Source organism: Manis javanica, chromosome X, assembly GCF_040802235.1.
Source record: "Manis javanica isolate MJ-LG chromosome X, MJ_LKY, whole genome shotgun sequence".
In the NCBI taxonomy this organism is placed as follows: Eukaryota; Metazoa; Chordata; class Mammalia; order Pholidota; family Manidae; genus Manis; species Manis javanica.
The window spans coordinates 33,321,074-33,343,729 of NC_133174.1; the positions used below are offsets into that span (position 1 = coordinate 33,321,074).

General features: G+C 47.6%; 1 long non-coding RNA gene across 1 annotated transcript; it reads left to right on the plus strand.

The window, feature by feature from the left end:
* Positions 1-8,554: 8,554 nt before the first annotated feature.
* Positions 8,555-20,646, plus strand: LOC108404614 (uncharacterized). Its single transcript, XR_001854972.3, has 3 exons — positions 8,555-8,876; positions 13,227-13,356; positions 19,474-20,646. It is a non-coding gene; the product is annotated as an uncharacterized lncRNA (long non-coding RNA).
* The last annotated feature ends 2,010 nt before the right edge of the window (positions 20,647-22,656 follow it).

Here is a 22,656-nt window from a genome sequence, read left to right on the forward strand (position 1 = left end):
CATGCCAGAACAGGCTAGGGCAAGTGGGCAATGCCTCTGAAAGGGATTTGTAAAGTATCATTGGTCCAGGACTCAGAGAGGGTTGGAGAGAAAGTACTGTTGGCCTAAAGCCACAGAAGCCACCTGTGAACGAAAGCTGGGTGTGTGTTCCTGTCAAGCATAACAGGGAGTGGATGCAGCCCAGGGTGAGTGCCCAGGGGGATTTTCCAACCTTGAAAGCACCCCTGCTTTCAAGTGAGTGATTACTAATGGCTTACTCTAGAAAACTAGAAACCCCTCACTACTCTCACATTTACCTTTACCCTACTCTCCACCTAAATTTGTTGACTTGCAAACCATCAAGTAGGAGGCAGCAGAAACTACTAGCTGCTAATTAATATGAATTAGCAGGACTACTTAAAACAAACACTATTTAAAAAGCCAAAAGTGTTTACCTATTACTGAATTAAACTGGAAAGTTCATGCCAAGCGTACATGGCTGCCCTGATGTCCTTCTATTCATCACCTTCCCTTCTAGACACTTGTTTTCCTCTGCCCATTGCACGTGTCGCTCTCATGTGTCTCCTCCTGAAGACAGCCCCTGCCCTTCTTGGTGGCAGGCCATCAGCCACTGTCTCCATGAGGCCTGGAATAAAGGCTTTGGTGGACACAGAGAACAAGGAAGTCAGTCTGCTGGGAATGTCTGTGGTGTCAGAAAACCTCAGAGGGTCTTATGAAGGTGACCTCGGGGGTCTGGGTCTTGCAGGCAAGTCTGAACACCCTGATCCTCAAACCCTTCTGTGTCCTTGAGTTTTTATACGTACAAGTGAAGGCATGCTGGAAGTCACATCAGAGACATACACTAAATGTTTCTGGCTCTCCACTTGCCAAGCGCGTGGAGGAATTGTGCTTCCTAATCCACTGTGGTGGGTGAGGCCCTGTGACCAATTGTGACCAATGAGTAATGAGCAGGAAGTGAGCTTGCTTTCCCTCTGCCACAACAGATGGCAATGTTCTAAACAGTTAGCCATCATCCTGTGTCTTGAAGTGAGGGCCAGATAAAGCAGAACCCCCAGTTAACCCCAAATAGCCATGTTGTGTGTGAGAAATAAATCTTTGTTGCGCTAAATCCCTGAGAATTTGGGGAACCATTATTGCTGCACAGGAGCCTCATCACAGTGGTTCTTAACCTCTCGATGTTTTGGGTCCATTTTGCAATTTGGGAATTGTTGTTACCATACTTGAATGGATTAGAAATTTCATACAACACTAAACAAGTCAACAGCAAGCACAAGTAATTCTCTACTCCAGTGTTTCAGCATCTTTACAGGCACCCACAGCTAACACTTCAGCTCCACACCATTTATGTTGGTAAATCACCCATTCCAAATCACGATTTCCTTAGAGCTGGTTTGATGCACACCACGCCTCTCTCCCGTGCGTCCAAGTCCAACACCTGCTCAGAGCAGTGCTCTGCCTGACATGGCACCAGGGGAGTTGCATTCTCCATCGTTGCTCAGTTGTCGTATGGCAACTCATCTCCATGCAGCAACAGCCCCTAAGTATACTTCTGGGGAAGCTATCCCAGAGATCACAGGAAAGGAAGGCTCACAAACTAAGATAAAGAAGTCAAATCACACAGTGTGGCAAAGCAACTGGAAATACTCAGTGAGGAGCAAAGAGAGATGGGGTAAGTTTGAATACTTAAGACAGGGTACAAGCAGGCCCAAGGACCATGCTGCCTGAATCCTGGCATAGGCTATGCTCTGTCCCTGCTGCCTCCATCCGCCTTCCCCACCACTGGTGTGGGTACAAGACCACAGTTGAAGTTTGAGATGCACAGAAGTCTGGAAGGTGCCTGGGGCTGACGGCACACACGTGCTGTCTCACAGAGATGCAAGACAGCTCGCCTGGCCACGGCTGCACTTCTCCAATTAGCCTGAGGAGCAGCTATGGAGGTTATTTGCATTTCTTGGGCACAGGACACATGGGGCCAGAATGAGTATTACCAATGGGTGGTTGAATTTTGAGTGCCTGTATGCCTCATGTATATTTAGTTTATTATGAATATTTAGTGCCTCAGGTGCCTTAAATATATTTAGTACCTCATGAATATTCTATGTCTCTTGTATATTTAGGATCTCATGAATATTAGGAATATCATTCCTTCCACCTCTTTCCAATCTATGTTCACCCATACACTCTACCTGATCTGTCTAACATTTCTCCCAGGTTATGAGCTTACTTATCAATGACAAATTTTATCCATCCCACTTGTTTTCTTATCTTCAACAGCAGAATAGAATATTCTCAAACAGTAGAGCAAATATACATTACATAGCTTGTAGCAACAACTAATTGACTGTCTTGGTCAGAAGTTTATCACTTGTCTGTAAAAGTATGCAGAATACAGGGTGCGTCAGCACACTGCCCTATTCTAGGCCACATACTTACCAGGCATATCTCATGTAATCTGTGTAACAGCCCAGTAAGGTAGGTCTTGTTATGCCTACTTATATATGAGGATGTTGAAACACAGAGAGGTTTAGCAACTTGCCCGAGGTCACACAGCTGGTAAGAAGCACAGCCAGAACTCTAACTCAGATCTCTTTTATGTTCTCCATTATATCATGCTTTTGGGCTTTCATCTCCACTCGGAGGTGGGTGATGTTCTGCATCAGCCTGATGTTTCCCATCTTATCACCTCCACAACTTCCACTCTGGTCCAAGCACTTGGATTGCTGGAGTACCCAACTCTGCCTCCCTCACCCACTAATCCAGTCTATCCATGGTTTCTGGGGAGACATTTAACAACACAAATCTGATGACATCACATCTCCACTTAAACTCTCCAGTGGCTTCCCACTGTTTGCCAAGTAAAGATCCAAGCCCTCACCATGACCTATGACTTATTACAAACCCAGCATGGTCTGGCCCCTCCTGGCCACCCCAGCCTCTCTCTCACCCTGTCCCCTTCACTGTCTGTCTTCTGGCCACACGCTGATCTTCTATCAGTTCTCAGATATGCCATGTTACCTCCCATCGCAGAACATTTGCAGAAGCTGTTCCCTCTGACCTCAATACCTTTCCATTCCTTCTCCATCTAGTTAATACCCATCCATCCTCATATCTCAGCTTGCATGTCCCTTTCTCTAAGAAATTCTCCTAACCCCTCTAGACTAGGTCAGTTTCCTAGTTTACAATAATTTCTTCCCTGCAAAATACTAGTGTTGGCTTATAATTTTATTTGCTAGCCTCTTCACTGACCTCTACAGTCTCTGAGATCAGGGGCACTGGGTTTTTATGCCCCATTCTATCTCTATTGCTCTCTCTATGGGTATTTGCTGCTGTCAATATAGAGTCTTTTCCGGAGGAAGTTGCCAGAGCCCCTGCATCAGGGTCATCCTCAGCTAGCTGTCCCTTTCTCAAGAGGGAGAAAAGGACTTCCTCTTTGCCTTGCCTAGAATCAAATCTGACAGTCACCTGTGTCGTGTGACCTCAAGTGGTCTCAGAAGTACCCTCCCTTCCATTCCTTTGCTGGAAAATTTCATGACAAATACCATGTCTTCTGAGAAAATGCACATCTCTCTGGGAAAATTTTCACATAAAGCCATAGCTGAGTGAGAATCGGATTCCAGTTCCAATCACATTTATTGAGCACCAGTGGCGTGCCAGGGGCTTGTGCTAGGCACTTACTATTGATATGGAGTGTTATTTACCTATTGCTACACAACAAATTACCCCAAAACTTAGAGGCCTAGAACAACACATAGTTACTATTTCAAAGTTTCTGCAGGTCAGGAATCCAGGTGTGGCTTCACTGGGTGCCTCTAGTCAGGGACTCTAGTGGGGCAATCAAGGTGTCGGCCAGAGCAACAGACGCTACTCTACTTCCAAGCTCACTCAGAGAGCTGTTGGTGGCCTCAGGTCCTCTCTGGCTATTGGCTGGACAGGTCATTTCCTCACCACACGAGCCACAGGCAGCTCACAACATGGCAACTGGCTTCCCTCAGAGTGACTGAGCAAGAGAGCAAGAGAGAGTGGGCAAGATGGAAACCAAGTCTTGAATCCCAGAAGCGACATCCCATTACTTCTGCCGTATTCTATTTCTAGTCATTAAAGTGAGTCAGCAGACTCAGCCTACACTCAAGGGGAGGGGATTACACAAAGTCATGAACATCAGGAGAAAAGACCCTGAGAGCTCCTGTAGAGGCCCCCTGCATGTACCAGTTCTCATTTTATTCTCCTGGCAGCCTTGTAAAGGACCTTTATCTTCACTTCACAGGCGGAAAAGCTGGTTCACGAGGGTAAGTGTGATGTTTAATTTTATGTGTCAACTTGGCTAGGCTGTGTCACGCAGTTGTTTGGTCAAACATTACTTTAGATGTTGCTGTAAAGGTATTTTGGAGATGTGATTAACATCTACAATCTGTTGACTTTAACTAAAGCAGATTACCCTCGATAATGTGGCTGGGCATCATCCAATCAGTTAGAGGCCTTAAGAACAACACTGAGGTTTCCTGGAGAGGAAGGAATTCCACCTCAAGACTGCAACACAGAAATCCTGCCTGCGTGTCCATCCTGGCAGCCTGTCCTGCTGATTTCAGAGTCAAGACCACAACATTAACTCCTGTCTGAGTTTCCAGTCCATTGGCCTGCCCTACAAATTTCAGACTCATCAGCTCCCATAATTGTGTGCTTCCATTCCTTAAAATAAATCTCTTTATAAATAAGTAAATTTAAATATATGTTGATACACACACACACACACACACACACACACACACACACACACACACAGTTGACCCTTGAATAATATGGGTTTAAACAGTGTGAGTCCAGTTATATGCAGATTTTTTCAATAAATATATTGGAAAACTTTTTGGAGATTTGCAACAATCTGAAAAAAATGTTTTCTTTTCTCTAGCTTCCTTTACTGTAGGAATATAGTATATAATACATATAACCCAAAATACATGTTAATCACCTGTTTATGTTATTGGTAAATTTGGTAAGGCTTCTGGTCAACAGTAGGCTATTAAAAGTTAAGTTTTTAGGGAGTCAAAAGTTAGTGCAGATTTTTGACTAGGCAGGGGGTCAGCACCCCAACCTCTGTGTTCTTCAAGAGTCAACTGTATACGCATATATACATATATATATATATATACTGCTGGTTCTGTTTCTCTGGTGAACATACTGATAAAACGTTTTCCCAGTGTTTGATAAGTGGCAAAGCAGGGAGGTGGAGAAAGAAGTGAAAGAAGTTGGGAGCATAAAGCAGCCATCAATCAACAAATATTTCCTGAGTAATGTGGCAGATTATGTTTTCCAAAGATGGCCTCCATGACATATCCCAGCCCACATGATTTTCTTATAATGTAGTGCTGAGACATCTCCCTCAAGAGGTGGAGTTTATGTTCTCTCTTCTTGAATCTGGGTGGGCATTTAACTAGACCAGAAGAAATACTCTTTGATTCCCAAGCCTAGGTTTTAAAAGGGGACACCACTTTTGTCTACCCCTCTTGAGATGTTCACACTTGGAAGTCAGCAGCCATGCTGTGAGGCAGCCCACACTAGCCTCCATGGAGAGAGCTGTGAAGAGACCATGTGTAGGTGTTCTAGCTAATATCCCAGCTGGCATCCCAGCCAAAAGCCTACATCAACTGCCAGATAGGTGAGTGCACAAGCCTTCAGATGACTGCAGCACCAGCCTTTGGAGTCTTACCATCAGAGATGCTAGTCATTACAGAGTGGTGCCAAGCTGCCCCTGCTATGCCTTGTCTGAATTTATGACACTCAGAAACCTTGCAGGGTTGGAAAAAAAAAAAAAAGATAGTTGCTGTTTTAAGTCAATAAGTTTACAGGTGATTTAATACAGCAATAGCTAACTGGAATATCTGACCCTGTGCTGGCCCTGCTGGAGGGATACACTGGTGGACCAGATGGAGATGGTCTAATGGAGTCTTGTATTGGTCTGCTCAGGTTGCTACAACAAAATACCACATGGTGGCTTAAGCAAAAGACATTTCTTGAAATTCTGGAGCCTGGGAAGTCCAAGATCAAGGTTCCAGCCAGTTGAGTTCTTAGTGAGATCTTTCTTCTTAGGTTGCAGACAGTGGTCTTCTTAGGTTATCCCCCAATGGTGAAGAGAGAGAGGGAACTGTCCAGTGTGTCTTCTTACAAGGCCACTAATATCACTTGTGAGGGCTCCACCCTCATGACCTAATTACTTCCTGAAGGCCCTAACTCCAAATACCATCATATTGAGGGTTAGGGTTTCAACATACGAACTTGGGGGCAGAGGACACCCACATTCAGTCCATAGTAAGTTTACATACCAAATGGAGGAAAAAGCTCATAATCACATAAACAAATGTGTAGATAACCTATCAATGCCATTGAGAAAATGAAACGGGTGATGTGTTCTGGAGGTATTGCCTTAGCTAGTGTGGTCAAGGAAGGCCTCTCTGAGGTGGTGCTTGAGCTGAGACGTGAATGACAGAGAGAGGCAGACAAGCAAAGAGCAGGGTAAATGTATTCCCCTCAGAAGGGACAGCAAGTTCAAGACTGCAAAGTAAGGCCAAACTTGAATGGGGGCTCTTTGAAGGATGTCAACAACTGGGGCGTAGCAGAGGGCTCCAAGAAGTCTGGTAGAGGTGGGCCCCACTGCCTGAGACAGGAATAGGAAACTGCCGTTGCTGATAATGATGTGCCAGGACTTTTCCACTTGTCTCCTCACAGCCAATGTGTGTGTGTGTGTGTGTGTGTGTGTGAGTGTGTGTTGGGGGTGGGGAAGCACAGGTCAAATCCAGTGCTCCAGGAAAGCAGATCCTGGGAGGGGTCACAACAAGCTGCCTCAGAGTTGGTCCAGCCGTGCCCAAAGCGTGCCCTGTACTGAGCTCACTCCACTCCAGGCCAGTGGGAGGGAGGGAGCAGGGATGGGGAAGGGGGAAACAGAGAGAGCGAGGGACTCCCACGCATATCAATGGGCTCTTTCTCTTTTCAATAAGCTCAGCAGAACCCTGGCCTTTGTCTGGGGCCCCTGCCCCCCAGCCAGATCTCATAAAGGGTCTGTAGGCTTGGGCTAAGGACAGGGCTGTCCTCACAATGGCAGGGTGAGGAGGTTAAAGCCCAGTGTCAGCTGCTCAGAATCTCATCCCTGGGGCTTTTCCTGCTTTTGTTGTTCCTGGTCATAGGCCTGATATTTGATGGGGGCTTCGCTTCAGTTGGCCGCAGAAGAACCTTGGGGGAGGGATGACAAAGCTGGCCTTGGCCGAGGTTGGGATGGATTGGTGAGCCATGGAGAGTGGGTGGGGGATCCCAGGGGAGGGAGCCGATGGACCTGGCTACTGTGCCTCTCTGGGCTTTCAGACTCCCAGCTCTGTGGGCTCCAAGGAGCTCATCAGTTTGTATCCTCCACTGTCTTGGGCAAGTAACCAAAGCCTCATCTTGTGAATAATTCCCCTCACACAGCAAGTCTGGTGGGTTTTTAAGGGAAGGACCTTGCCACTCAAAGATGCTGCTGGGGGACTGAGTCCTGCCTGGATGCTCTGGGAATTGTGAATGAATGCACTAAAGCTGCACATCCCCATCAACAGGGAAGGACAGATAATTGAGGTGTAGGCATATAATGGAATACTACGCAGCAATATAAAAGAACAAACTACTGAGACCTCAGTAACAAGAATGAATCTTACAGACATCATGGTGAAAGAAGCCAGAAACAAAAGAGTAAATGTTGTTGGGTTCCATTTTAAGAAGTTCATGGAAAAGCAAAACTAATCGATAATGCTAGAGGTCAGAATAGTGGTTGCTTATGGGGACATTGACTAGGAGGGGGTATGAAGGAATCTTTTTAGGTGCGGGAATTGTTCTATGTCTCAATTTGGGCAATGGTTACTTACATCTATATATATACACAAATTCATGGAGCTGTGCCTCTAAGATCTGTGTACTCTGCCATATGCATGCTACACTTCAAGAAGAAATGACCTGTTTACCTCTCATGACACACACACCTTGCTGCGAATCAGAGGTGTAAGTGCTGGGTGTTCATTAGCCTGGGGACTATTCAGGGAGCCAGGTTCTGGCTGTAGTAACGGAGGATTTCAAGCTGCATTCTCAAAAGGAGACTTTTGCTGGCACCTGGTCCCTCAATTCAGTTCTCCTCCTGTCCACAGAGGTCTGGTGGGGAGCTGCCCTTGAGCACAGCAGGCAGAAAGCCCTTGGACCACTTACTAACACTCCTCGTGGTGCCCCAACCTGCATGGATGGGGGGTGCGGGGGAGAGGTCAAGGCGGTCTTCAAGCTCTATGGCGCCACCTTAGCTGGTATTTTCGCCACTGCTTCCTTCTTGCAGCAAAAAGCTGCCTATAGCTACATAACCACAGCCTTCCCTGGAGCTCCTAAACTTTGCTAATCTAGGTTCCTGAACACATTTGCTGTTTTGATTGAATCTCTCGACTTTCTCTGACGTGTCCCTCTCTCTCCTGGCCCCTCCCTCTCAACTTGAATTACCTTCCCTTCTATATAATCCCCCCACCACAGACACACACAGATCAGCAAACAACGCCTCTCCCGGCCAACCTGTTCATGGGCGGCTTGGGGAGGTCCTGGGTGCTTCTTTGTGTTTTGAAGCCAACAGGAAGTGAACTAAAAGCAAAGGCGTGGGTGGATGATTCACTCAGCAAAGGACCTTCCCGCCGGCCCTGCAAGCTAAAGCAGAACCGGGAAGCAGGGAACTTCTTCTGAGCGGGCCTGACATTTGCCAGGGCAAAGATACCAGCGCTCGGGCATCGTGGAGAGACGGTAGAGACCGGCGGTCCCCTTCAAACGTCTTCTCCAAAATGACCGTCTCGTCACTGCGATCTCACCAGTGTGGGATTCAGCGCAAATCGGTAAGCATTTACTGTGGCGAGATTACCTACAGAATATAGGACACGGTTTCTACTGCCGGAGCACCCCAACATTTATTGAATGGAAAAAAGGGATAGGTGACTTTCAGTTAGCCATGGAATTACAGAGCGCCCTCACATTCGTCCTCCACTGTCTCCCCCAAAGGCCTCACTGTAATGACAGTAACCAGATTTTTTTTTTTAAAGATCTCAATCCACAAGGACCAAAAAAAAAAAAAAAAAAAAAAATAGAGAGGGAGAGAGAAGAAAATACAGCCCCTGAAAGATGTCCTCAATATTTTGGAAGCCAGAAAGCAAACGGACAAAAAGTAAAGCAGACCAGAGAACGCTCAGTGCTTATGGGGGTAGAGGCTGCAAGAAGCAAGCAGATTCAGGCAGCAGAGCCCAAGAAGGGCTGAGGAATCGGACACGGCAGTACTGCAGAAGGTACAGACTGGCTGAAAACAGGGCTGTCTGCCTGTCTGTTAAAGAAGCATTAAATTGCTCTACTTCGACCAGCCATGTCAACTTACAGCCACACCCCACCTCCCACCCCATCAGAGCCTGGGGGTTCATGCTCAGGAGAGAATCAACCCAAAGGCCCCTAGATTCAGGACACCATGTTCAGCTGACTGCAAAGATGCCAGACTGCAAAGGGGGTGCAGTCCTGAAAACAGAGTTAATAAATGATGATTGTCATCCCAAGCCAGTAAATTTTGGGGTGACTTGTTACACAGCAGTAGAGAACTAATAAAGTAAACTATGAATGTGGAAAGCATGGGACTCAGAAAACTGGAGAGCTCACATACGGGAGAGAGGAGAGGAGAATTGTCACTTGGATGTTGAAGGGAGATCCCAAGGGCATCACTGGGCAGTGAGCCCAGAGTGACCCCGGGCCGGTGGCAGCAGGAGCTCGCAGGATCTGGGCTGGGGTCACACAGCAAAAAACCAAGAAGCTGAGGGGTTTATTTGGAAGTACCCAAAAGCTAAGCCAACAAAAAAGGGGTGAGAGAGAAATACTAACTCTAAGGAAAACAGAAATTTGTACCGTGAAGGACATGTATTCCAAGCATACTACATGCCATGGCAGTGAATACATTTACATACTTACAAACACTGAATATTGATTTCACAAAAAACAGTGATGTGATTTTATTAGGATAATAAAGGCAAGACACAGTGTCAGTGCAAGGAGGGGGGAGTTGAATTTGCTTTTCAAGTAAAAAAAAACCAATGGTGGATTCATTTTCTTGGATGGCCATCACAGAGTACCACAAAGTGGCTTAAACAACAGAAATAAATTGTCTCACAGTTCAGGAGGCAAGGCGCTGGGGAAGGATGCATTCAGGGTCTCTCTCCCAGCTGCTGGTCTGTCCTTGGCTGTGGCAGCATCTTTCCAGTATTCACATGGCATTCTCCTTGTGTGCACGTCTGTGTCTATGAAAAATTTCCTCTTGTATAAGGACACCAATAATACAGGACTAGGTCCACCCTCATGACTATCTGAACTTGAATCATCTGCAAAGACCCTACATCCCAATAAGGTCACATTCACAGGTACTGGGGCTTAGGACTTCATCAGCTTTTAGAGGGACACAATTCAACCCACAACAGATGGACAGTGTCTAAGATTCATGTATCAAAGAATAACAGTGTAAGCACGTTATGTAGAAACCTGAAGGTAAATATGAAAAGAAACAGACCAGAGAGTCAAAACTGGTTCTTTCTGGTAGCAGAAATCGGGGTAGAGCCAAGGAGGCTGCTGCTTATTCTTTCTAAGCCTGAAAGGACTGCCAGACTGTTGAAACCATGCACATTTCTCATTCACCTTGATTATCAAACTCATCACATGTCATTACAATTTGATTACTCATCTGTGGTCCACACAGGACCATAAACTCCTGCATGCTAATAATAATCATAGCCAATATTTACATAATGCTTACAATGTGCCCACCACTATTCTAAGCAACAAACAACAACCTGTGAAGGAGGTACTATTATCTACCATTTCAGGTGGCAACACTGAGGCACAGAGAAGTTAGGAATTTGCTCAAGGCCACACAGCCAACTGAAGAGCCTGGATTGGAGAGACAATGCTACTTCCAGTTCTGTTTCATTTTGTCATCCCATATTCTGCTGAGTATAGAATCACACCCATAGTAGGTGCATACTACAGGCATACCTCATTTTAGTGTGCTCTGTGTTATTGTGCTTCACAGATACTGTGTTTTTTAACAAACTGAAGGTTTGTGGCAACCCTGCATCCAGCAAGTAATTGGTGCCATTTTTGCAACAGCATTTGCTCACCCCATGTCGCTGTGTCACAGTTTGGCAATTCTTGAAGTATTTCAAACTTTTTCATTATTATTATTGTATTTGTTATGGTGATCTGTGATCAGTGATTACCACTTGCTGAAAGTGCAGATGATGGTTAGCATCTGTGAGCAATAAAGTATTTTTTAATTAAGGTACGTACATCTTTTTTTAGACATAATGCTATTGCACACTGAATAGACTACAGTCTAGTGTAAACATAACTTTCATATGCACTGGGAAACCAAAAAATTCATTTGATTCATTTTTATTGCGATATTCACTTTATTATGGTGGTCTGGAATTGAACCTGTAATATCTCTGAGGTATGCCTGTATCTGCTCGCGGTAGGAAGAAAGGGGTGGAGGGGCCTCTTTGTCTACACAGCTTTGATGAGTGTGTGGTTTCCCTCTATTCTGAGCCAGCCAAGCCTCATTCTGTCTGCACCCCATGCTCCCTTCATAAGGAACCTGTCCACTCATCAAGTCCTGCCATCTGGGTAGTCATATTCTTTTCCATGTAGTCCATCCCACCCCAGTGCCTGCAGCTGATTGGGCTAGAAAGTGCCCTTGACCCAGGACCAGTCAATCAGAGGCAGATCTGGGAGCCATAGCATGGAGTGGTCTGGTGAGGAAAGACAAGTCAGGCAGGCTGGTTCTCACTGCAGGGCAATATTTCTCTCAGCTGCACAGAGGATCCAAGCCACTCAGCCATGGCCAGAGGCAGCATCAGTCTGTCTGCGGCTGGTTAAGTTGCGAGGAGCACAGCATGGCTGGTGGAAGGAGAAGAGGGAGGAGCAGAACCAACCCACAGCCCCAAGAGAGAGGTAGAGAGATGCCTCAGACTCCCTCAGCGCCTACCGTCCATCCAGTTCCACACAACCAAACCACTTTTCTTAAGACACCAGAGTCTCCTCTGATCTTGTAAACAACCCCCATGTCTGCAATGGCCTGTGTCTTGCATCTGGGCATTTCTCCTTTCTAGATGTTTCCCTCTACGTGTCTTCCTGTTTCTCTCTTCTCACCTTTTTATTTCCCTCTTTCCCTCTCTAGTGCTCTGGCTACCAGACATTACATTTTTACTGTACATTGTTTTCCGTAAAGTCATGGACCATCAGCATTGGAAGGCACCTTCTAGATTAGTGCTGTCCAATAGAACTTTCTACAATGATGGAAATGCTCCCTATCTGTACTGCCCAATACAGTGTCCACCAGACACATGTCACTACCAGGCACTTGAAATGCGGCCAGTGTGACTGAGGAACCAAATTAAAAAAATTTTAATCTACTTAAATATAAATCACCACATGTGACTAATGGCTACTGAGCTGGACAGCACAGTCATTTGATCATCTGATCCCTTACGTCTTTTACAGGTGAATCTCTTACTGTGAGGGTAAGAGCCTGGGATCATCTTCTTATCGCGGTAGCTGCCTCTTCAAGTCATTCCCCAGTTGTAGGACACAGCAGCACAAGGGCTGGGGTAACTGGTCCTTGCTGAAAGTCAAGTGGTTGTGCAGGCCTACCTGCAGGCCCACAGCAGGCCCAGTAAGCCCCTCAGAGGCTCTTCTTGCAAGAGACTGTGTATAGCAGGGGTTGAGGGACAAGTCAGGCACTTGGGCTGAAGCAGAACATTGTCACCTGAATTCAGGGCTACCTCTCTGATTTTAGGGATCTCCTCAGAGGTCCAGTCACTTGGCTTCCTGGGAGCCTAGGCTTCCCATCCCCCACTCTCCACCCTCTTCCCCCAGAGGCTTTTCCAGTCCAAGATGGTCCCATTCTGTGCCCTAGTCCCTCAGAATCTCTCTCTGCAGCAGCACATGATGTCTTGAGACCAGTGGTTTACTGTGGTTTGCCTCTGGGGCAGAAATCTCCTAGTTGCTTTTCAAACTGGTTTTGCTAGACTACATAATCCCAGGTGTGGCCACATGACCTTGTTCTGGCCAATGGCATGTGAACAGAGAAGAGAAATGTGCCATCCAGGTCTGGCTTCTAAAAACTTCCCATGTGCTCTTTCCCTTTTGACACATTGATGCAGGTGAGTCCTGCAGAGATGCAAGATGGAAGGAACCTGGACCTCCAAATCACCTGCAGAGAGGAGAACCTCCTAGCCTTGGGGAACACCCATTTTTGGACTTCATGTCAGTGATACACCATCTTCCTCTGCAGTAAGTCCCTGCACCTTGGGCATTTATCTGTTGTAGCAGCCAGCACTCCCTTGCCTACTATACCCCAAGGGAGCACTTCCTCATGAATGGTGCCTTATGTTGTGGATGATGGGGATTGGGGTCACTCCAGCAGTGCCATGGGGGAGATGTGGCCTTATCAGTTGTGATCTGAGATCTCAGGTCACAGGGTGAAGGCAGGGACACTGGGCACCTGCACTGAGCGCAAATGGCCTGCACCAGGGTGGGGCCTTCCTGCTCCTCCCAGCCTGCCTCCCCCTTCCCCTCCTCCCTGCACCCCCCTACCCTACCCTCCCTGCCCCCTGCCCCAAGCCATGGCCTGACAAGCTTCTGCTCCCCTTGCTCTCCTAGTTCGCTGAAGGTCTCTAACTGATACCCACAAAGGAAGGGAGCCGCTGTGGGGAAGCAAAGGCCTACAGAACAGCTTCTCTGAGCAGCTGACAGCCTTCAGCCATGACATGCTTTTTTCACGGTTCTCAGGCTGGACCAGTGGGCCTTAGTGTGAGGGGCAGGGAGCACCTAAGTGCCAGAGAGTTCATGTGACTCATTCTAATGTGAGCAGCAAGGAGAAAGTCAAAGAAATTGGAATCACGATTGAGTGAGGCCCAAGGTGGGTATTTCCTGGCAAAGGGATGAGGAGCCTGGCAAGATTTCCCTGCCAAAATTTCCTGGGTCTGAGTGTCACGGATGAAGGGCACAGAAACTTTCTGCCTCATTAACCAAACTAGGGTACACAAGAGGAGGCCCAGATGTGGGAGGGGAGCTATTGAGACCATTTCAGGGCACATAAAGTTTGAGGGGTCAGTGGGGTGCCCACATCCATGCTTCCAGCAGCTGGATGGGAAGGGGGACCTGAGAGGGCCAAACTGAGGTACAAACTTGGGTCTGAAAACAGGTGATGATGGAAACCCTGGTGAGGGAGGGTGTACCCGGGAGCCTGAGAGAATGCTAAGAGGCTTACAAGCAAACAAAGTGGGGCACTTAAGTTGCCCAGAAAGGAGACAAATGAAGAGCCGGAGGAGAGGGAGGAAGAGATGCAGGAGAGAGGGGTGTCACAGGAGCCACATGGGGGGAGAGAGTATGGGAGGAAGGAGTGGTCAGGCCTGTGGAGCAATGAGAGGACAGGAGAGGAAGGGGCAGGAAAGGCCACTGGGGCTGGTGACACGAGCTCATTGGCAGCCTGGGAGAACAAAAGTTAGCCCAGAAGGACACTCACTGGTTGGCAAGGGGAAACCAGGTGGAGGTTTAAAATTTATGGCAGAGAGTCTGCAAAAAGGATAAATTGTCCCTTAGGGACTGTGAGCTAATTGTATCACGTGGTGCGCCTCGGGCAGGGATAGCCTAGCGGCACAAAACAGAAGCCCACTTGCGCAAGCTTAAGTAAAAAGGGAGAATTTATGGGAAGAACATGAGGCTATCTCTGCAATTCAAGGACAGGAAGTGCAGGCGGCCTCTGGGGATCAACCGGGGAGCCAGCAGGAGCCTTGGCAGCTCCATCTCTCCTGTCTCTGCTGCCCCGAGGCCTCTGATCTCTGCTTTCCTCCGCGAACGCTGCTTCCCTCTCAGTTTTTGCTGCTGCTCTGTGAACATGAGGGGAAACGGCTGCCTCAGGTGACCCCCACCCCACCCCAGTCTGTTCCCTTCCATCTCCCTGAGGCCCACAACTGTGCCTGGCATAAAGCCTTCAGGCAGCCAACGAAGACTGCCTAGAACCCCCAAGATGCCCCAAGGCTAAATTCCTGGGAGAGCATCTGATTGGCCCAGCTGGGTCAGGTGTCTATCCCTAATCCAATCAGCTGTGGCCAAGGGGAGGGCCTTGTGCCCTCAGGCCTCTAGCTTGGGGCTGAGGAGGGGCATCTTTGGGAAAGAGGCCTAGACAGGTTCTAGAAGAGAGCGTGGTGGCTGTCATACTCTGATGTTCCAGACAAGCTGCAGGCCTCTTATCTCTCTGGAGTAGGAACAGAATCATGAGGTCAGGTTCTTTAAGGATGGTCAATAATCAGCTCCTTGGAGGCCAGAGTGGTGAGGTGTGTGTGCCCATAAACAAGAGCAGCATTCCTGAAAATGAGTTGTCCTGTGCTTCCCTCTCCCACACACCCCTACCCCCAAAGCCCAGGGATACCACCCAAAGAGCAAATCAGGGCCTCTTGCGACATCCAGGTTTCCCCAGCCTCTACCTTGTCTCCATGGACGTAACCTGACTCCTTTGCTTCCTTCAGCTACAGCCTGAAATGAGAAGAGCTAGGCTGGGGACGAGGTGGGGGGTTGGGAGGGGCACAGGGGTACAGGAGAGAGACAGAGTAACGCTTACCCTGCTTGGAATGGCCCTGTCCACACGGTGGAACAGGCAGAGTCTCAACAGGAAGCAGTTAAGAGAGTTCCAGAAGTATTTACGTACAAAAGGACCATCAATAAAGATGTGGGTATAGGGGAACCACAGGGACAGTGCAAGAAGCAGAAGCTGTCGGCAGTGTTGTTACCACCCTGGGCCCAAAGAGTCAAAGGGGTGGTCGTGGTTACCCAAACTGAGAAGGGGTTAGAGATGAGTAGAGAAGGCTACCTTAAAAGGAGCAGGGACCTTCAGTGGAAGGGTCAGCAGCCCAAGGAGGCTTCACAGGAAGGAGGTGGGGAGTAAATCTTTCGCTCATTCTCTTCTGGCCCTCTGAGATCTTGATGGGGTTTCTCCATGGGCTGTAACTGGCCAACCGGAAGCCAGAGGGTGAGGACCCCTTTGAGATGAGTGCAGAAGGGTCAGTTTCTTGGGGCCCAGGACCAGGAGGAGAGCGGAGCATGGAAGGGGCAAATAGAAGATGCCGTCAACATCTGTTTACACATGGGTCCCGCTCTACACTGTGGGCTCCTCTGGGGCAAACCACTTGGCTCCTTCACCTTTTGCCCCCAGCACCCAACCCACTGCATGGCTCACACTTCCAATCTGTGTTCGCTGACACCCTGAATGATCCCAGGTTGCCTCTTTGTTTCTCAGATGGCAGGGCAGTGGCAGTTAATGATATTCAGCTGGCTGGGACCTGGAACTCCTAAGGCAAAGAATTGGAGACTGGAGGGAGGAAAAAATAAAGAAATCAGAAATGCCCCAAAGATGAAAGCTAAATGATGCTGTAGCTATTCTTCACTAACTTATCAGGAAGTGCAAAGAATGAGCCATGCTGTCTTCTTCCTCTGTATTATGGCTTTTGTACTGGTACATGCAGTAGTTTAAAGTTTACTAAGTGGTTTATATGCATTATGCCATCAGATACCCTCAACAGCCCTGGATGATGCGCTGTATTATCTTCCCACTTTTATTGACCAGGCTCAGAGAGGTTAGGTGACTTGCCCAAGGTCACCCAGTGGGTATTGATGGGACCCCATGTAGGACTTCAAGTCCATTTCTACTGTCATTTGCACTCTGCTGCCCATTGTCAGAAAGCTCCTCAGGCCCATTCCTTGTTGGGCAGGCTGTCTAGATTTGGGAACTCCAATTTTCAAAAGAGCTGAGCAGGAACCAGAGCAAATGGGCCAGAATTAGCGCCGAGGAACTCTGCAGAGCACAGGGCCCCTTTGTTTTCTGCTGCCACCTCCTGGATCATCAACACCCTTTCTTCCCTCCTCCTCTCTCCTTCAAACACAAACAGAACCGGGGCAGGGAAGGGGATGCCGTTCCTTCACATCGCAAAACTGTATGATAAGTTTGAATATTTTTTAATGGAATTGATGTAAAAGGAAGGGAAATCTTACACATGCAACAATATGGATGAACCTCAAAGACATGCTAAATGAAATCAGCCATTCACAAATGAAAAAATATTATATGATTCCACTTGTATGAGGTGCCTAAAGTAGTCAAATTCATAAGAGACAGGAATGGTGGTCGCCAGGGGCTGCTTGGTGATGGAGGAATGGGGAGTTAGTGTTTAACGGGGATAGAGTCTCAGTTTTGCAAAATGAAAAAGGTTCTAGGGATGGATGGTCCTGAATGGTGGCATACGAATGTGAATGGCCTTAATGCCACTGAACTGTACACTTAAAAATGATTACAGTGGTCAAGTTTATGTTACATGTATTTTACACGATTTTTAAACACTGAATTTGGTAAACATGTAATGGGCATCTACTGTGTGCTCTGCACTAGGAATTCAAAGCCATAACGCATCAGCACTACCTTCAAGGATCAGTCAGTCCTGTTGGGGAGCAAAGCAACATAAATGTACTTGGTGCCCTGTGGAAAGCACAATAATGCAGTGTGCCCAGCACGAGGTAGCACAGAGGCAGGAGGGCCGGCTGTGTTGCAGGGGAAGTAGTATCTTAGCAGGGCTTTCCAGGAACTGAGATGACTTCATGTGTGTGAAAGAAGTTGGGCAGGAAGTGGGAGAGCTCAGGACACACAGAACATTCCAGCAGAGAAATAGCAGGAAGGAAAATATAGATGTGTGAAAGTGCATGTTGCTAAGCCTCCTCTCCTTTATTTGTGGGGATGTAACTAAACCCATATCCCCTTTTTCTACACCCATAGGTCTATGACAGTGTCTCTCAAATCATCTGTGGTGAAGAACGTGTGTGTGTGTGTGTGTGTGTGTGTTCAATTTCCAGTCTATCATTGACTATATGTAGCCCTTCTGTTTATAACTATTATGGTGCTCATGCCCCATGACATTCACCTTGGAAGTTTGAACTATTAGCTGCCCAACAGTAGTCTAAGGATCACCCACCTGGATGTCACAACAAGATCAAGTTGCTTTCAAGGTTTCAGAATGGTTACTCTCAATTTCTGTGCTTATCTTATTGTGGACCACTACTGGTCCACAGACCACCCTTTGAGCAGGGCTGGTCTGTAAGATGATGAGTCCCTGAAAGGGAGGGACTACTTTTTGTTTTATCTATCCTTGTGCAGGCCTTGAGATTTCTAGCAGGACCACCCAAATGATGCCCTCTCCTTGCCCAGAAAGGGATGCCCACTTGTTAATTAGCTAGTGTTTTCCCAGTGTTTTGAATATGAAAAGCTCTGCCAGTATTAAATACTATTATTATTATTATTAGCCTCGTGTCCACTATAGTGAATGTCATTTAATTAGAACTGCATAATAGGCAAATCTGCCTTAATTGGCTGGGATGTGGCTAAGAAACCATTTCGCGTCTGTTTCTGCTTCTCTGTTCTGTGGCCATCACATCACATTCTCTGGCAATGGGTCATTTTGGAGACCTTGGGCAGGGTTCAGGGAAGGTTATCTGGCTACTGATTAACAGTTAATTAGCACCTTTTTCATGTAGCACAGCAGTGACTTTGTAAATTTAAAAATTTCAGGGGACCACTTAATGTGGAATTAAAGTACAAGTGCAATATTTAAGATGCATGAAATTGTTTTATGCATTACAGCATTAACTAGCTCTTAATTTATGCAGTGCACGCCAGCGAAGGGCAATTAAAGTGTAGCAGGGAAAAAAATTATAGATCTCTACGTTGTCCTGTCTTTTCCACTAACGATGCTTTTGAAAGCTTGTGCTACATTTGTATCTCAACTCCTGTTCTAGATTTAGGAGTAAGTGGCAAGTTCTAAAGCTTGTTTGCCCCTATAGGATTGACATCTTTAAACTGAAATTATCTCCAACCAATAAATCCCTCTAGTGCCTAGAAATCCATCCCGACCTCAGTGATTGGCCTAGGGATAGGCACATAACCCATCTAGAGCCAATGAGATGTTAGGAAACATTTGCTGGACCATTACAAGAAAGTGATGCTAACAGTGTCTTCCCTGGCACTTGATGGAAGGAGCGGTTCTCTTTTCCCCTGGCCAGTGTGTGTAAGGATGTGAGGTCTGGAATGGTAGCAGCCATTTTATAAGCAATTTGGAGCTGCAGAATAGCCGTGGTTTAAAATTTGACAATGAATGGGATGCCATAGGGCAGGATGAAGAGAAGCCCAATCTTGGGAGATACTATGGGAGACACTGGATTGGGACTGTCTGAAGTCTGCCTGACTTCTGGATTTTCAAATTATATTGGAGCCTATAAATATGCTGCTTATTCCCACCCCCTGACTGTATTCCTGCTATTTGTTCCCTTTGACTGAAATGCTTTTTCCTCCCTTCTCCATCCTTCAAGGCCAAGTTCAAAGGCCACTCATCTAAGAAGCTTGCCCTGAGATGAGCCATGCTCATGATGGTCAGAACCATGCCCTCCTCCTCTGGGATGCTAATTCTCCTAGCTTGAACCTCTCCATCAGCAAGGAGCATGCATTGCCCTGAAAAACATGAAGCTGCTAACGTGACTCTCCGTCTCTCCTGTGAGGCCCTAAGCTCTTGCATTAGTTTCGCACCTGGCACACTGAGTCTGCAAAGTGCTGCAAACCCGTTCCTAGAAAGGAATGTTAATGATATTAGGAAGGCATAGTCAGAAGAGGAGAAAGCACATAGGAGCATATGGTCTTGTTAGCTAAAGCCAGACGAAAAGAAACTGTAAACGCTGCAGCTGGGTGGATTCCGGGGCTGCGGCAGCTGCTGAGAGCATGCGAGGACTTGCGATAAGAGTGGGAGGAGTCACAGCTTTGAGCCGGTTACAATATTTGCCTGTCTCTCTGCTTATAACTTACATACAGAGACACAGTCTCCAAGTACAAAGTCAAAGGCCAGGGAAGTAAAAGTTTCCCTGTAACCTCGTCCTCCTCACACCCCATACCCTTTGCAGCAGACATGGAGCTGAGCTGCTCTGATTTGCCTCCAGCTGCTCTGCGTGTGGTCAGCTGACACCCTCACAGTCCACCCAGCCCTTCTCTGGGTGGCCCCGACCAACTGCTGAGCAAGGTGGTGGTGACACTCAGGAGCAGTCATTTCTGCCCAAGGCGAGGCTGCTCTAGTGGACACCCTTTGCTCAGGGCTCCCCCTGTGCTGCTGCCTGAGCCTGCCTCCACCCTTCTCCTTTCTGGGGCCCCTCCCAATAAACCCTTGTACTCCTGACTCCATCTTAACACCTACCTCCCTGAGAACCCAACCTGCAAAACCCTCCTTAGAGGCAAAACCTGCTAACTCTTGGGTGTGTATTCTTCCAGACACTTCTATTCATTTGTGTACATGTATGCACGTCTACCACCTAAAGATTGGTTATTATTCATTCTGTTATTATACAAATGGGACTGCAATGTGTATGTGAATCATTCTACCAGTTTGAAAATTTTAGCACATCTGCATGGTCAGTAGATACCAGTGTGCATAAGAATGTCTTTCTTTTTATTTGCTGTATACTATTCCATGGCATGGCAAGCCCAGTTGTTTACTTAACCATTCTTATACTGATGAACATTTGGGTTGTTTCAATTTTCCATTATTACTAATAATGTTGCTAGGAATGTGCTCTAAGTGGATTTCAAATAATAATAAACTGAAGTTTTATTGCAGGAAATACAAACCATTGAAAGTATAAAAGATCCAAAGGCTAAGAAAGAACCTGTATTAACCATGCCTTTTATTTTCTGTGTTCTGATGCTTTGACATCTGCCTTGGTGGCTCTGGAGGGACTGCCCCTCCCATGCTTAGCCAATTCCTAGAGAAACAACTCCACTAGGAGCTTACCTTTCAAACACAAAGCAGCCAATGCAGAGCCCACACTCCTAACCACCTCCTCTATCTGGCTCTCACACTCCAAGTTCTCATCCACCTGCCCTAATGAGACAACTAGGGACAGCCCCTGTGCCCCAGAGCCCACTGAGATGATTCATGCTAGGCAATCTGAAACCTGCTTATCCTCCCTCACCTGTTCCTTCCCATGGAAAACACAATAAAGGCGCTTGCCCCCGGTTCCCCTCTCCCTCTGCCTCCTGACCAACCCCAGTGCTTCCCCATTGTCCCCAACCTCCTACATACCTTGGCGTGCCCCCTGCTCTTGGGATTTATAAGTATAACCAATTATCTATTCTATGGCAGACATCTGATCTGTTGTCCTCACCATACCTGCATAATAATAAAGCCTGTATTTCAAAACATGACTTGGCATTGGCCAGGGGGAACAAACATTTTCTTTTTCTCCCAAGGGTTCCCACTCTTTCTGGGCAAATGTGCAGTGCTAAATGTGCTGTGTTAGGTCAGACACCAGAAAGAACTTCCTGCTAGTCAGCAAGGCCACCTGAAAAACCCTATTCCTAGACATCAACCACCACCCTCCCAAGCAGATAACCCCACAGAGCAGAGGCAGGAACTGAGGCAATGCAGCCTTCCCCTACTGCCTGAAGGTTTCTGGAATTTACCACGCACCAGGGCCCAGCCCCAACCCCTTACTGAAGGAGGCCATGAGCTCCCCTCCGGCCGGGGTCCCTGCAGACAGCTGAGGTCAACCTCCCTTGAGAAGGGAGGAGGGAAGGGATTACCATCTTCGTTGCCCTGGGGCTCTGGACCCAGTGACGCAGGGCATCCTGGTGGAGGCTGGCCTGAGTTCACAGCTGCCTGCCCGGAACCGGAGCCTGTCAGCTCCAGCGGCAGCGAGGGAACACGTTTCTGACACAAAACCCCAGGGGAATCCATGGAGGAGCTGGGCTGTCATTACTTATTAACAATGGGCCTGATCCCCAGCCAAGTAGGCCCAGGGAAATAGCCTGTGGGGAGGCCAGCCTCCCCTGGGCAGGAGGGAGCAGTTTGGAGGGTCAGTTGTCACATTTTGCATGTAAGAGGGGCCACTCTGCATATTAGACACAGGCAAGTTCTTCCTCATCTTCCCCTTCCCTCCCCGTGTCCACATTCTTCTCTTCTGCCCCTTAGATTTTCAGCTGGCAAGCCTACAGGATGTGGGAGACTGTGCTCACAGGGAAAAGGAAGGTTCAAGAATGCACACAGCCAGAAACCTAGGTCTAACACCCTCAGAAGAGCCTGCAGGGTAGGAAGAGAGAGAGGCAGCTAGAGCTGGGCACATGAAAACTCTAGCTGGCTGTTAAAGCTGGCTATTGCCTCTTTCCTCCCCTCCATGGCTATGGCACCAGTGCCAACACGCTGTGTCCAAGCTCCACAGCCTCAGGTAGGCAGAGCGACCCAGTCAGGATGCTGCAGCTCAGACTTCTGGGGCAGCAGATGTGGAAATGAAATGGAAATGAGCACGCAGGACATTTTTAGGGAGCGATTCTAGGATTAGCATGCACAGAAGGGAGGGTCTGCGAGGAGAAGAAGGCAGAGGAGGAAACTGAGCCACAGTGCTAGCTGGACGGGAGCCTAGCTGACCCCATGGAAAGCCCTGGAGCTGGGGTCACCCTTTGGAGCTATTAGGAGTTGGGCCGGAGGGGTGAGCCTCCAAAGCCTTGTGGAGAGC